Below are 16,677 nucleotides of genomic sequence, written 5' to 3' on the forward strand. Positions count from 1 at the left end.
CCACAGGGCTCTCTGACTGCAGCAAAGCTTCCAAAATGCCTATTTGTATCACCAGGCTCTTAATTACCGTCTTCTCCTGCCATGTTTCTCCAAGATACGCAGATTGCATACAGCCGTCTCAGGGCATGGGAAAGCACCACCGAGTTTCCTGGCAATTGCTGCAGCGGTTTTTGTTTAACTGCAGCCTGACCTGGAGCCTATAATTATGGTGTTTTAATACAACAATATATAGACAATATTGTACAACAACAATGTGACGATGTGGAGGCAAAGCAACAACAGAGAGAAGACCGTATGAGGAGGGGTGAGAGGTCCATGTGCCTGGCCTGTGGGGTTTGAGCAGACAAAGGCATGGGCAATGTTCACTCCCCTTCACCTGCTGCGAGTGCCTGCTCCAGCTCAGCGCAGCCACGTTGCCACTGTTGGGACATGCCGGTGCTCAGGATCTCTACACAGCCAATGGCAGATGAGTCCAAAAAAGGCCACAGTGGTGGTGCGAGGGATATGCCTGTCTGCTCAGGGAGCACTGATGCCATGCTGAACCCCCTGTCCTGCAGCTGGAGGGCAGTGGGGTGGCCAGGGTGAGCACAAAGCATATAGATGCTGGCAACTGACAGGCTCTGGTCTGCTCCAGGAGGTGCCTTTTAGCTCCTAATGTCTGAGAAATTTGCAGTCAGTGGATGCCCTTTTTAGATTTTGCCCCAAGGGGGTTCTCCTCAAATCAAGATCAGAGGATGTTAATTCATCTTCATTCCTCTTAGATTCAACAAGATGAATTTATTGCTCACAGTCTGTGATGCAGATACAATCTGGAAAATTACATTATTACCATTCTTGTCTTCTTCACAAGGGCAGAATTATCTTCTAACATTTTATTTTATTTTATTTTATTTTATTTTATTTTATTTTATTTTATTTTATTTTATTTTATTTTATTTTATTTTATTTTATTTTATTTTATTTTATTTTATTTTGTTTTGGTTTATATTATTTAATCTTATTTATTTTAATTTTTACCTGTGTGTAGTGTTACTGTGTATTGAATATAGCAAGGACCTTGGCTGGCTTTCCGTTGTTTTTTCCATTTTCCTTTTAGCAGACAGACAGTGCTCAGCAGGAAGCTGTGACCAGAGTAATCACTGCTGCAGATTGAAGGGTGTCCCCAAAAAGGGATCAAAGAGAGAATTCCTGCCATAGCAACCATTAGCACAGGAAGTCTGGACAGCTGAGATGGCGGAGTATTTTGAAACCAGATTAGGAAAGAGATGCAGCTTTTGACATTGATGCCCATGTCTGGGTGCTAATTAGCACCCAGGGGGAGGAAGGACTAGCCACAGGGTGCCGACCACATATAGGACACAGAAAGGTTCTCCTGGTTTCATCTGGTCTATGAGGACACCTCTTGTTGCAAGGCTGGGTTTGGTAATTGTTAAAAAATCCCAGGAAGGTCTTTCCTGACACGGTATTTTCCAGCATCTGTCTGGGCAGCCAGAACCACTCTCCTCAGCTTTACCTTCCCCTGTCCTCACAAAAGAAATGCAAAAACCAAAAACCATCACAGTGCAAGCCTAACATTTCCAGATGAGCCGCGTCCATCTAGCTGTCTGACCAGCTGACTGTTATGGTTTACATGAACTCTATACATTAACCCACTTCATCAGATCTTTCTCTACAACATATCAATGTTCGATGGCATTCTCCTAGTGTGCTGTTTGCATCAAGGCTATTAAATTGAAATTATTAGTATCGCAGACAGCTTAAAGCCTGATCTTACAGAAAAGGCGGGACATAGCCATAAATAGATGCCATAGGCTGAAATGGTAACCAGTGGATAAAATATTCCTCGTAGAAATTATACCCTTTCAGTGTGCTGAAAGGTAGCACAAAATGCACTCTGCAGATATATTTGCAGTAGATGGGCATCCAAATCTCCATCCAAAGCCAGGTCAAAGGTAAGTCTCATAAATCTAAATCCAAAGCCGGATTTGCACAGCTCTAAATTTAATTCACTATACTAGCAAATGCTCTCAAGAGCTCAGACATCTTGAATCCACCGCTGTAGATTTGAACTCCAGGGCACCGACTGCTTTTCCCACACGGCTCTGCAGCAACGGCAACAGTAAATCGTGAGCGTGTGATGTTGTGCACCTTTGGCATTTTTTTAACTATCAAGTTATTCTTTCTGAGGGAGAGGCTTTGTGATACTGGTGGTCAGTGTAAAGGGCTTCACATTTAACTGGCTACGTAATGACCAGGTGACAGAGAGATAGGTGATAGAGAAAAGGTGATAGAGAGAAAGTGATAGAGAGAGCTCAATACAAGCCATCACAGCCAAACAAGAAGGAGGATATATTAAGCATGCAGGAAGTTTGGATAACCAAGGTACAGCAGAGATACCACATGTATGTGGAGCTTTGGCCAGAGAGACAAACACTGGAAGAAAAATACTATATGACTTATCCAGTTCTTGTGTTCCTCCATTATTTGGTAAAGGGCTTTTCACTCCAACGGCTTCTGCTGCTATTACAGAGCTGCAAGAATTTCTTGCATGATGAGAGGGCTAGATGATTCAGGAAATTACTAATGGGTTATGAAGCCTTTCACCTCGTAGGTCATTGGCTTAAATACAGCTCATTGCTATCCAGCTATTAAACTTTGCCTTGAATTTTTACAAGTGAAACCCAAGGATCTGTCAGGGCCATGTAGCACCAGTTACACTGTGCTGCTTCCTCTGCCCATGTACAAAGGCAATGGGACCCCAACTTCAACAGCAGCATGATGCAGAGGGGAGGATCCTAGCATGCAATTTTGGCATGGGAAAGATGGGAAAAAACATCACGTATGAAAACTTTGGACTGCTCAGAAAGCAGAAAGTCCAGAGCTCAGGCACTGGGGGATATCGCTATGGAGATCTGTTGCAAAGGAATTGCGGTCTCTTGGGGTAGCACAGAAATGTCACCTTATTTTTTCCAGCAAGTGTTGTATTCAGTAGGGATGGTCAAAATGAGATCTTCTTACGCTCAACAATTTTGATACTACATCTGGACTGGATTTTTTTCATGCAGTTGGACAAAAAGTTGAACTTAATGGAATTAGAAGTGCCAAAATAGCTGGTGCCAAAATAGCAAAAGATTTTGTTCAAACTTTTCAAGCTAAATAAAATAATTCAGAATATCTGAGACAAAACCTCTTCTTTCTTTTTAAATTTCTTTTAATCTGTGATCTCAAATGAATGAGCCCTGACTCCTTTGCATTATCACGCACAGTCCTTCCCAAAGGCTGAAAACTCTTTTAGCACAAGCCTGGCCACAGAAAAAAATCAGTGTAAGGTGCACCTTGGCCCTTGCCATTACTTCACCCCCCAGTTGTCCCCAAAAAGGGGAAAAGCCATTCCAAGCTTCCCATCCCCTCGCACCAGCTCTAGCACCTGCAGGACAGAAGAAATACAGCTTTGACCTTGGCCTTTGCTAGCGTTTCTGTAATGGTGGGTGCGCAGGCAATTGGACCTATCTTGCAACAGCCTTAGAAGTCAAGTACTCCCTTTTATGTAAAACTAACGTTACCAGGACATCACTGCTTAGATGGGAGCAGCTGCATTATCCCTTTACAAGGCATAAAGTGTTTTTATTGATCGACTGTCAAGCACAGAACGTCCCATTTTGACGTACGTACTTTCAGCCAGGGAGCATGCACGGAAAATCTTGTAAGAAACCTGCCCCCTCTTCGCCCTGGGTGGGTAGGATGGGTGGCTTCCCTCAGAGGTGCTCTGAGTGCAGAAAAAAAAAAGATTTATCATGAAAATAAGACACCCTTTGACCATAATCTCTGAACTACTGAATATGTGGCATGCTGCTAGAGTCTTTGCAAAACTGGATTGGAAGGAGACAGATGTTTGGTAAGAATAAGTCTAGGAAAAAAAACGGAAAACAAGTTTCTATATGGCCTACATCTGACTATCTGACTCTTCTCATAGATGTTGTCCCACCCTTCCACTGGGATATACATATAATTGATCCTAAGAAAATCTGGCTGGCGTGTTCATTGTGTGTTGCTAGAAGATAATGTGCTATATGAGTCATGAGAGAGTGGATAATAAACACAGTGGTTTTTCCTAGTATTTCTGGTCAACAACTTAATGATACTGCAGCTTATACTCAAGAACATTACCATTTTATCATGCAAGAAGCTTGCTTGAACTCCTGTCCCTCTAAGTGTGTTTTCTTGATAATTTCCAATTACATGTTCTTGATAACTGCCTAATTCCATTATTATTCTTCAGTGAAGTGTTTGTCATTTTCATTTCTTCTTATCTTGAAAGGTCCAAGGAAATTTGCAACTGTCTTTTGGTTTTTATGAGGTAAAACTTTACTGTCTACAAAAAAAATCGTCAGTTGTAATTATGTCTTTGCTGTAACATGTGAGTTTTTGTTCTTTTGTTCACTTCAGACTTCTTCCTTGGTTTTGCTGCTCCCAGACTTCAGGACAACTGTATTTCTTTAAATATTTGTATTTGAGTCAATATCTGAATCCAAACTGTAAGAGGAAGGAAACAGAGTGAAAGGAAAAGATGCAATAAATGCCTCCAAAGGGCAAGTGAACAGCCTTGAGAGACCCCCAAGTACTGTGGTTTCTGTGTTTGGATGAGGCGCTGCGGGTACAGCAGTTTGTAAATAGCACAGATTTTTCATCCACAATCCAAAAGGCAAACAGATAACAGACAACAGGCTCTGAAATTTGGAATAATGAAAGGTAACAGGTCACCAAGAGCCTCTATAAGGAGATGATGACGACTTTTAGAGGACTTCTTGGTCACACGTTATTGATTAAAGTAGCAATATTGTGGGGCTCCTGCACACGCATTTCTTGACCTAACACAAAATTTGGTAAAAATCCCCATTTGGGAGCACAAAACTGAATTCACCTCTGCAGTTGCTGGGTGCAGACAGCCTGTTGCAGCTTGCAGCCATGCTCTCAAGCATCCTCATTCTGCAGAAAAAGTTCTCGGTCTGGGAATGGGAAGGGTGAGGTGTCGTTTCACCACACACACGATATGCGCGGCCTTACAGCTATTTTGGGCTGCAGGACACACTGAAGCCATGGGAATGAGCACTGCTGCAAAAGAAATCAAACAACTCAGCACTGCAGATGCTGACTCTTCAACTCCTGTGACTTTCCGCCCCCGTGGGTGTCACTGAGGAGGAGAAGGGATGTCCGCAAGGTCCTGGGACCCCGTCCAGCTGTTGCAAAGGAGCCATGGGCTTAGTTCCCAAGGGCTATGGGGAGCAGGAAGGGACACTGAAGTGAAGCACTGGCAGGAGGTGTCTGGGGGTGGACAACATGGGTGAGGGTGAGTGAGTTCTGGGACAAAAGGACATTTGACACAGGGATTGTCCTGCATGGTAGAGAGGGAAGTTTCCCCTTTCCTAGCTCTCTGCTCGCATGTTCTCCACTCAGCTCCAGGAGGACTAGGCATGGGGTGGAGGAGGGTTCTGGACAGGAACTGGCAGCTCTCAAGCCCTCAGACACACACATCAGTCTTCTGCCCCATGGGGCTGAGGAACACCACTGGCAGAGCATCTTCCTCTGTGCCACTTCTGATTTTCGTTGGTACAAAACTATCCCAAATCTCCACAGATGCCTCTGTAAGTACCATCTGGCCAGCCTGATATTTTTATCCAAAGCCCAAGGATTTCTATCACAAGACATTTTAGGATCATACTAAAGAATTTTTCTTTCCTTAATTTTTAGTGTTTTTCAAGAAACAATTCAGGCGCTACACTGATGGCCTAAATAAGAATCAGATTACTGACCGGTTGCCCCTAAAAATTCCAGAAGGTCCTAAATCATGTCTTGAAGAACCATTGCCCCCAGGCACGACAGGGAAGGCTGCATGGGAGATGCAGCCAGCTCTGAACAGGAGAGACAACACTGCCTGTGACCACCAACATCCCGAATAGCTTATGGACCACACTGCAGATCGGTTCCCACTGCAGTCTGTTGCACCTCAGATTTACACCAAATCATTCCAGAAACTGTCCACTCTTCCATTGATTTGGGGTTATTTCACTATTTCCAATCACCCTCTGTGGCTACGCAAAAGAAAACAAGGTACAAAGTAGCATAAGTAGATGTTCAGTTCACCAAAGGATACTTTTTATCTAAACAATCCTGATTATTATTTTAAAACATATATACCCAAATGCGATTGGACTTATTCTTGACAGCAAGAATTTACAATATCTTCAGTCATACCTGAGGGATTTTCTTGCCAGATTTCATACAGAAACAAGAAGTGACAGATTTATTCTGTTGCTTTTAATAGAAAAAATCTCAAAACTCATGAGCTACTGTCTTCATAAAAATTTATTATGAAGTTCCTATTTGAATGTGATTAGATGTTAAATAGCAGTATTCTGAAATACCATCCTTGGCTATGGAAAATTTCAATTTTATGACAAGAGCAAGTTTTAAAAGTTGCATTTGTCTTTTCCTTTTTTAAGAAGGCAATTATAATATTATTCAGAATCAATGCCTTTCTATCATGTTATTTTTCTGCTTCGGTTTCTCTGAGCACACAGAAATTAGGCTTTGGGGGATACAGTTTGTGTTGTGAAGTACTGACCCAGTCTGTTTTGCAAGGTGGGCATAATTTCATTGAAGCTTATCCTGCTTAAATTCTTATTTCAGTTTAATTTTCTTAGGTATAACAGTTGCTAATAAATTGTGGAAAAGAATCTAAGCCTGATTTCCCAGTAGCTCTTAGTACTGTTAATGGTTTCTACCATATTTATTGCTTCTTTTTACTGTTGCAGATCCCAAAGGCTCTGTTCAGGTGACATTTTGGATCTGGAGGAGTGAACCACTAGGCTCACAATAATTATTCCTACAGATACAGAGGGTGAAGTTCCTGATCAAGGTCTAAAAAGACAATAGGTAACATGTGAGTCACGAAGAAAAGAAATATTCCAAAACAGAGACATATATTGTATTGAAAAAAGGACAACCTCTTTCTTAAATTTAAATTTCATAATACATGAATGAATCTCAGTTTGCTCAAAACATCACTATTATTGGCTAGTCATGCTTTTGTAGACGTTGATGGAAAAATTTCACACATATTATATATTAATTATCACTGTACAAAGAGTCTGGAGGAACAAGAGGAAAGACCCACACAGGACAAGTTTTCAAAGTCTCCTCAAATAGTATAAAGGAGAGACAAGAAAAGAATAAATAAATACAGACATGTTGAGGCAAATGGCCATCACAGTGCTGTTTATATAAATAATGATAATGCAAGCCCTCAATCGCAATGGTCCTGCAGATTCTAGCTAGAGGGAAAGCATACTCTGAGCAGAATACGAGAGAATAACAGCTCCAAGGGGAAAAAAGTATGTATGGTTTGAGTTTAAAACCAGAGCTCATTTACATTAAGAGATCAATCAGTGGGAAAATCCATTCTGCAGTGCTAGCCCATCAGTGAGCAAGCTAATTGAATGCAGAGCGAGCGAGAGCATGGGTGGCCCCTTTCCTCTTTCATCTGAATGGCAAAGCTTGCAGCAGCTCCCAGATCCCCCTCTCTGCAAACGAAGCACCTTCAGACAGGGCAACCATCCGAGTGCGCCTGAGGAATTTTATCTGCAAGTGCGTAGCATCTTTGAAACCCATTTGCCTGCTTCTGAGCAGGGCTCGGCCATCACAAAATCGGCTGCAGTTCACAGGCACCCAACTGCTCGCTGCCACGCAGGTCCGGTCCCCTGGCCATGCGGGGTGGGAGCCGGGCGGCCGCGCTGGAGCTGGAGCAGAGGTGGCTGCGTCCAACAACGCACGGTGCTGCGGGCTCCCTAAATAAACATGCTTACGTCGCATGCAAAATCGTCCCATCTTTCCCCTAGGTTCTTTTGGCAGGAGCACTCACAGGAAATATCCTGTTAGTGGAGATAAAAGGCTTGATTTACTCTGTTCCTGATAATGCGTAATTGCTTAATCGCAAGCACATAATTAAACTCCATTGGGAAGGTTACAGTGACAATGATTGCCAAGCAAAGATGAATTCCCCTAGAGAGGCAATCTCTGCATCAGCTGAATTTTTTTATAATGGGAACAAGGGGAAATGCACTAAAAAGCTTGAATGTTTGGCAAGAGCTGTGGAGGCATGGGGCAAGGGAGGCTGGACACAGCCGGAGCGGCACCAACAGAGGGAGAGGAGATAAGCTTTTAAATTAATCCCTTCACTAACCGAGCTGCTGGTGGAAACAACCTCTCTGGAGAAGCACTCTTTGTGCGCTGAGGAGGCCACAAAGCTCAGCAAGCTCCAGAGAAGAACGGTCCAAGGCACCAAGCACCCCCCTGCTCAAGCCAGCATGGGGACTTACCTGGCCCCACCACCCCAAGGCTACGCTGACACTGATGAAGGTTGTTCGTGCACATGGCAAAGGGATCACTAAACCCAGTGGGACAAGGGACCACCAGTGAGCAGGGCAACTGTAGTGGACCCACATCTCAAAAGAAGATTCAGGGGGGAGCCACAGCTTCCCAGCGCAAATTGACCACCGGCTCCTGTGGTGCCCAGTCTTGCCCCCGGTGTAGGAAACAGCCTGAACGGAGCAAACAGAAACCTGTTCCTTCCAGTGACAGGAAGCAATTTTGAAAAATGGTACATGAGTCACGACTCCTTTTATTGAAACCTGCTCTTCAGTCATGTGGAAGCCAGCGCTAAAGATATTTTTTAATTCCTTTGTCATGTAAATTCTGTGTCACTACTGCATTAGACACCCACCACAAAAGAACAGTAGTTCGCTGAGACCGTCGGAGCCTTGTGTGCATGTCCACAACTCCGAGGCTTCCTTAATAACTGCAGAAATGAATGAAGTCCTGTTTGCACATGGAAGAGCACTGCATTCGTTTTCATCAGTGATGATGAAGGAAGTCTGAGAAGCTAAAAAAAAAAAAAACAAAACCTTCAGTACACAAGAGCTGCTGTGTTCCTGACAGAGAGAAGACAGTCAGTTACAATTTGGGGGAGCCAGTCTGTAAGTGCAAGTAAAGAGCGTTACTTTGCAGCCTGCAGAGCAAAGAAAGAAAAATCTCTGCTTCAGAAAACGGTGCTTGCTTTGAGTTTGGCAAGAAATATTTCAATAACAGGTTGTGGAGAATGCAACTTCAAAGTTTTGAAGTCGATGGAATTTTGGAAGCAGTTGCTGAAATTTGTATCCAAAAGTGATTTAACTTCCCCAGTAAGTGATGTGTACAAATGGCACACACCACTAAACCACATATGCACGCAATGTATGAATTCCCACATTCTTGACTTCCTATTCCAGCTTCAACATTTTTTCCAGTGCAAAAAGAAATGAATCAAGCTTGCAATAGGATACGTGTATAAATGCCAAAGAAAAAAATTAACATCAGCTGTTATTTGGAAATTACTGAGCCTGGAGTACTTCATTTAGATACTTAATGCCATTGTAAATCCTGTACAACATTGTGGGTAACCAGCTAAAGGTAGAGCTCTTTAAGCCAAAGCTATTCTGGGTTTGTTTGGCTTTTTTGGTAGTTATGACCTTTTATAGTGACCCAGATGGTTATAAAATCATCAGGATCCATGGGACAAACTGCTCTTCTGTGAACTGATTTCTTGTGGTGTGGTAATTCACCAATTTTAAAAGCATTTTCATTGCTCCTGACAAAGAAGTGGTGTTTTGGCCAAAAAAGAAAAAATGCAGGGATATGCTGCAGAATACATTGCCCAATATTTTTGTTTGCCCCAACTTGCTCTGCTAAGAAAGTGAGAATTGCTGGGACCATATGGAAGCAGAATGGCAACAGCCTGCGGTATATGAAAGGTTTCTGCAGCAAAGCAGAATTTCTCTCACTCAGCCTAAAAGTACAATCAAAGCATCTCACTCAAAGTTTTTAGGACAGATCTTTCTTTTGAGGGCTTGTCAGCATAATTATGTCAGGAACAAATTTACCAAAACAAATCTTCACTTAATGAATGTTGGTAGCTGTCATCTTTAAAATTGTTTAGCTACAATACAGGAAGAGAATGAGACAGAGAAGTGTTACATCTTGTTTAATACCCTAAAAATAACACCATCACCCTGCTAAATAAGAAGGGACATAATGCAACACTTGGAAGAAAAACAGGCAGTCATTTTTCTCTTGATGCTATTTAGAGTGAGTGCATCTGCACCTGTATAAGGACATTAAATTGTAGTGCAGGGTGTAGAGGCTTGAGCTTCATCTCAGCTGGTGGGGAATTCTCTCTGTTACCTTTCTTCCCCCTCCTTTTTTTTTTTTTTTTCCCTGAATAGCATCCTATCTTCCTTGGGTATATGAGAAGGTGCATGTGTCCAATCATCATGAAACGTGTAGAGGCCAGGAAGGTAAGAGCAAGCCTGCAAGCAGAGCTAGAGGAAGCTGCATGTCACCTTCTGCATTGCAAAAAGTAGCATAGCCATCTGCTGTGTTTCATTTCCTTGACCATGTCCTTAATCCTTCCTTTCAAGGGGAAAGGCAGTGCTAAGGGTGGGTACAGGCTGGAAGCTCTTAATTTGCATCAGGATTTGATCATCTTAATTTCCTTCAGAACTCGTCCCAGCAGTGAGGTGAGGAAAGTGGCATGTGCTAGAGCCAGTGTCTACCCGGCCTCTGCCTATTACAGGAAAGAGGATCTGAGTGTGACACTGGGAATGAGGCGGAGAAGGACACATTTTTCAAGCAGAGATGCATATATTTTACTCCTTCCCTAGTTCCCTCACACTTATATTTCTGCAGGCTGCTACCACCTATTGCAACATAGATAACAGCCAGCAAGAACAAGCACCTTAGATATTTTAGACCCAGTAAGCATACCACTGGCAAACAGGGATGCTGTTATTCAGTGATTTATGATGCTGGGCATGGACCTGAACCTACCTGCAGCCTGCCGGGCATCTTTTTGATGATACCCCCATGGAGTAGTCACAAACCATTTTGAGGAACAAAACCCTCCAGGGAGAAAATGCAACAGCGCTGCAGCCAGTTGCAATCACTTACCACGGCTTTTGCTCCTAGGGAGATGGGAACAGGACCTGAAGTCTCAGTGTCCACTGAAATACTTCATGTTGGATGTCATTGATGCAAATACAATTAATACTTCTGCCTGGTCTATAATGACTCTGTTCCCCTAATGCAGTAGAGTGGCTAGAAGAGCAACCTCTCTAATGGCACATAAACACTTTCCAAGTGGCTGTCCTATTAAGGTTATGCAAGACCCAGGGCAGTCCTCTGCAACGTGATGTCAGCTCTGGCTCCTGGCCTGACACGCAGTTACACAACAGGACAAGGCGAAGGGAGAAAATGGAGATGCTCTGGAGCTGTCGATTTTTTGAAATACGGTTAAAGCACAGAGTTTCTATTGTCATCACTAGCAAAACGTCAGATGGGTAAACTGCAGTGGGGGGAGTTAAGGCTGATCTAAAACATGCTGGGGTTTTTTGTTTACTTTATATTATTATTTATTCTTCTTTTCATGTATCTGTCCTGATTTTCCCTCTCAGAATCTTGGCAGGGGAGCAAAAGAAGCTCAGAAATACATAGCTTACGACTGAGTAATGCTCTACTGAAGGCAGGGAATCTCTTTTTTTTTTAGTTTTTCATGGTTTTTCTTACTTAGTGCGTGAGCTGTTAGCCTACAAGCCCTCCTGATATTTAGCATTCCTTCCACACTGTTTAATTTGTGCTGGTTGCAAAAAGCACATGGTGGGGATTTGGGGCCGGCATTGGTGGAGACATGCTTGTTATCACAAGCAGGGAACGATATGTCGTTGTCACGTTGCACAGCCCAAGTAAAGGAAACAAAGGAATCAACACAAACCTTTTTCTCACTGCCCACATAAGCCCACTGCAGTGTAGCAATGAGTGCTGAACAGATATGGAAGTGTGTCTGAGGTGGAGGAGACCCTCAGGTGCCACCCTTGCAGAATAGGTTGTGCTGCTCTCTCCTCCCAGTGCTGTTTGGAGAGATCAGGGCTCTCAGCCAAGAGTAATGGTAGTCTTTCCCACATTGGCCAGCCATTTTTAAGGCTTTTTTTGTCCTCCCTCAATTTGAAACCATGTAGGTGACCCTGGCTCAGGAGGAAATTGCTCAGGATGAGTGAGGTCTATGCGCTTCTCCATGCACAGATGAAGCCTTGCACGAGGATGTCTTGCCGTTACTCAGAGGACCAACGGTGCGTGGAGGAACCATGGATTCTCTTTGCTGCTGTTGGCTAGTGAGGAACAGCTCTCCAAGGAGAGAGTGCAAGGCCTGTACTCCACATGGGTGGGCACATGGGTGCTGGCTTTGCCAGCATGTGTCCATATCTCAAGTTGGGCAGAGAAGTGGACTGGCAGCATGACCATGGGCAGGAGAACCGCAGCCCACAACACACGCTATTTGAGCACGGGGAAAGACAGAGAGAGAAGAGGGGATTAGCATATCCCGGCCTCTGTGGTCCAGCTCTTGGACTCACTACCCAAAGAGAAGGTCTCTGTCCCACCAAGGTCTCTGGGAAACTCCTGATATCTGAGAGTCACATGAAGCCCAAGGCTACGCAGTTCCTCCCCAGAATGCTCCCAGCCTGGTACTTAATTCCTTTATTTTTCCATCAGTCTGTATAAAAAGCTTGACTCGTCACTCAGTCGCTCGACCAGGAGACTGCATTTGGCTGATGTGTTGGAGTCTCATCTACTCACACATGTAGCTGTCCTCTCCTTTTACACCCAGATTAGGACTTGTCAGACAAAACTTTTCAGACAAAACTAATATTGGTAATGAAAGTTTGAATTGTAAGCACTCATAAAGTTCAGTCTGAACTGAATCTTTTGTCTACAAATACTTCCCACAGTTTTCTCTCTTCGTTTATCTCTGATACATGCCAGCTGCAGGAATTTCTTCTGGTGGTATCTCAGGAGAAGTCACCACAGGAAAACCACTGATCCAAAGATTTCCCTGTAGATGAAAAAAGTCAGACCTGGAACCCAAATCTAGCTATTCTGTATGAAATGGGAGAGAGCAAAGCCTTGGATCAGAAAACCCCTGCAGTTTTGTGGAACTTCTGATCCTGATCTGACCCGTGTGGCTCAAGGCTTTGTGGCTCATTGTACGTCTTTTTATGACGGAGAAAATACACAGCAAAACCAGGCCTGTATGCTCAGGATCCCTGGAAATAAATGCATTAAAACAGAAAAAAACAATTCAGAAAATTGGCTGTCTTCTTTTTTTGCTCCAAGTTACTTCCTCAACATCTGCCTTTACTGTCCTCAGTAACAGAATTTTTCCGCAGGGTATGTATTTTATACTTTGACAACTTGGTACAAATATTTTATTGTCAGAACTGGGACACAGTTACACTTGCAATCCAGCTACCTATTCTGAACTGCATGTGTCTGAACTTGTGGATGCCTATGAACAAAATTAAGCTTTCCTGTTTCCCCCTCTAGTCCTCACAATTCACTTGGAACTAGCAGTGTCATTCAGGCAAAACAGACCTTATCAGAGAAAAGCAGCTTTCTTTCTCCTGCTTTATAAAAAGAACTTGATTTCTCCGAAGCAATACAAATTCCTTGCATTTAAAAAAAAAATCCCTTCCACATGAATGTTAATGCTACCTCCAAATGACGCGTGTGTGTGCAGAGTGCCTTTGAAAGAAGCCCTCCACAAAATCTATTTGCATCAGGGGATGCAACTGGTAGACTTCCATCTGAATGTTGCTATTGTTCTAGTCTCCGTCACATTTGCTTTTCCAGTCAGTCTCAGATGTAACTTCCTAACCACAAGAAATTGTTTTGAGTTGTTGGCAGTCTAATTCATCTCGATTTTCTGTGTTTACAGCAAGATTTTAGTGTCCAATGAGAGGAACGGATTTTATTGCCAGCTCTTAGTCACTGTGTGGCAAAATGCAGGCAAGAGAGCAGATTTCTGCAGGTCAAGGTCCATAGGAGAGAAGAACTTTCTGTTCAGGTTACTGGCTTTAGCCTACCAATAGCTTCATGATGACGTATCCAAGATGTGCTTGGAAAGAGCAGAACTGAAGTAATCTGGTTCTATGTCCTCAGACCCATTTGTATCCCATTTCTTCAAACTACATGAGCAGAAGCCTTTGTCCACCCTCCTGCCCCACGGCAGGCTGAGGCACACCTATGTCTGCCAATCCTGGCAATAGTTTGTCTAACATGTTCTTTAAGATCTCTGATGTTGGAGAGGCTATACCTCACCTCGGCAAGCTATTCCAGCTTTTATCTGTCCTCACAGTCCCCACTTTCTAACCCACATCTCTTTTAGGTAGTCTAAGATCCTCAGCCTGTGGGAAATGAGATGAGCTCTGCTGACATCAGTGAAGTTTCACCATTAAACACGCTTTGAAGATATGACCTAGTACTGTCAGAACTCAGTCCTTTCACTTCCGTCATAATTTTTCTCTGTTCCTACTCTTTATCTCTTGATAGATTCACGATGTTCCTTACACTCACTTTAACATCTAAGCAGTGTGAAAGTTCTGACGCTCACTCCTACATACCGTCATCAGCATTCAGCTCTCTTTTTCTGTTCATATTTCTAAAACTTTCAGATCTTCGTCTTCACACATGCCCACTACAGCATTCTGCTGGGGATCTAAAATACACATCAGACATATAAAGAAGCTTCTGAGATCATCTTGCAGCCTTGCCTTTCTGAGCAAATAAACCTTCTCTTTGTGACCCTCACCTGTCTTGCAAAGTTCAAATTTTCATACACTACCTTTAATACCACTCATAGTGCAAGTGCTCAGCCAGTTCCTCTGTCATTATGTGTATCCTCCCACCTCTGTAATGACATCAGTCTCCGGTATCCATTTGACCTATTGCCCAAAAGATATCTTCATGTTTTCTTCACTTTGTCCTTTTTGAATGCACAGCTTTCCAGAGCTGTCCTTTAAGGCTGTTCTGTCTGATGTCAGGCCTTTCCTGAAAGCCCTCTCTGACTGCAAATGTCTAATTGGAAGATACGAGGTACTACTACCTTTTTTAACTAAGTTAGTTGACAAGTTTGAACACAATCAAAGCACAAATCATTGCCAAATGCCCAGGTGCACGTGTGCTAACTTTTGCAAGAATGACTTACCTATCACGGCTGTTTTAATTTTTCCCCTGATTCTTCTAATTCCCTTGCTCACTCATTTATTAGGTCTTGTCTTGCATTAGCAGCGTGTGCCACGTAGGTAATATCATTCACTGTGTGCTTGCACAGACGCTCACATGTCTGCATTATTTCCTGCCTCTGCCTGGGTTGTTAGTTGTATTAGAAGTCCAGCATGTCCTAGGAGCTGGCTAAAACCCACATACCTCAGCCTGCATCTTGTCATGACATCTCTGGGATGTTCTTTCTATGTGTTCCTAGATTCAACAGTGCAGAAGAGTATGGCAAATGTCATCATGGTTCACATTTTATGCACCATCAGTGGTGCACAGGCAGACAGTGCTGGCACCAGCAAGGCACCCTCCCGGGGAAAAAGGCTGCCTTTATCTTCTGACCAGTGGGTAAGATACAGGCATGATGAGCAAGCCTTCCTTAGGTTTGCCCTGAGGACAGCTGGCAGTGGGGTCTTGGCCCCTGACAAGGTGAACTCTGAATCATAGAATTTGCATTTGATAGCAGTTGCAGCCTAAGTTTTCCTGTCTTGGAGGCCTTCTATGAAGACTGTTTATTTGGTTGTTGTTTGGTTACTTTGGACTTCGATTAAACAAAAATATGTTAACGTTCAGCACTTATCCAGAACTGCTTACAGGTAGCAGTCTGCAAAAGGTTTAAAGGCAGAGAAATCAGAAGCTTGTCTGAAAATCTGGTTGGTTATAGTCCACATGCTCTCCAGGTATTTTTAGGTTTTATTGTTGCTGGTTTTGCAGTTTATTTTTGTCCTAGCTGTAGCTCTACATAGTCTTGCCTTGTCCATTAGACTCTGCATCTATTGTTATACACACCTATTGTGAATCTGCCATAATCTGTACCTCTGCATGCCTTCACTTGCTTTCCTGCTTCAGTGTTTCCTGTGCCTTCATCTGATATAATTAATCACTTCACCAAAAGAAATCTGACACTGATACCCTGCAAATGCTTAGGCAAGTACGCTAATCCAGAGAAAGTACTGGACTTGTTGAGAAGGCACCCACAGTGACAGGGCTGCTTCAGTGGCAATGTTTGCCTTCAGGGACTGCTGGAATGACAGGAGATTACAGAATGGGCCAATGTTGGCAAGTATCATGAAGGAATAGCAGATGTGCTCACTTGTCTCCATCGAAGATGCAGTCAACCTCACATTGCTTCCTCGATCCATCTGAAAAAGCATCTCTGCAAGGCATCCACAAGCAGTTAAACATCAATGAAAACCAGGCTTGCCTAGTCCTTTCAACTCTTGCAGGGAAGACACATTCAGAATGCTACCAAAAAAGTAATGAAAACACTTCTGCTTTGTAGGCCACGAGCAGAGAAACCTGTAATCAAAGCAACAAAGCTTCTTTCTATTTTGTTCTCCGCCTGCAGAATCAGTGGATGTCTAAATGAGAACAATATGTACTGGCAGCATGGCCCGCACGCAGGCATGGCTCGGGGCAGAGCCGAGCCTGGCTGCCATGCCAAGTAGCCTCATGCACCAGTGATCGCTGAGATCTGCTCCC

Source organism: Larus michahellis, chromosome Z (genome assembly GCF_964199755.1).
Source record: "Larus michahellis chromosome Z, bLarMic1.1, whole genome shotgun sequence".
NCBI classification, from domain to species: domain Eukaryota; kingdom Metazoa; phylum Chordata; class Aves; order Charadriiformes; family Laridae; genus Larus; species Larus michahellis.